The sequence below is a fragment of the Rhinopithecus bieti genome, unplaced genomic scaffold, assembly GCF_001698545.2.
Source record: "Rhinopithecus bieti isolate Rb0 unplaced genomic scaffold, ASM169854v2 scaffold_2408, whole genome shotgun sequence".
NCBI lineage: Eukaryota > Metazoa > Chordata > Mammalia > Primates > Cercopithecidae > Rhinopithecus > Rhinopithecus bieti.
Genome location: NW_016803672.1, coordinates 1 through 420, shown reverse-complemented (window position 1 = coordinate 420; position 420 = coordinate 1).

The window sequence follows — 420 nt, the reverse complement described above, 5'->3', positions numbered from 1 at the left end:
TCAAACCAGACCAGACCAGATCAAACCAAACCAGGCCAGACCAAACCAGATCAAACCAGACTAGACCAGATCAAACCAGACCAAATGAGATCAGACCAGACCAGATCAAACCAGACCCCACCAGATCAAACCAGATCAAACCAGACCAGACCGGATCAAACCAGACCAGACCAGATCAAACCAAACCAGGCCAGACCAAACCAGATCAAACCAGACTAGACCAGATCAAACCAGACCAAATGAGACCAGACCAGACCAGATCAAACCAGACCAGACCAGATCAAACCAGATCAAACCAGACCAGACCAGATCAAACCAGATCAGACCGGATCAAACCAGACGAGACCAGATCAAACCATACCATACCGGATCAAACCAGACCAGACCAGATCAAACCAAACCAGGCCAGACCAAACCAGA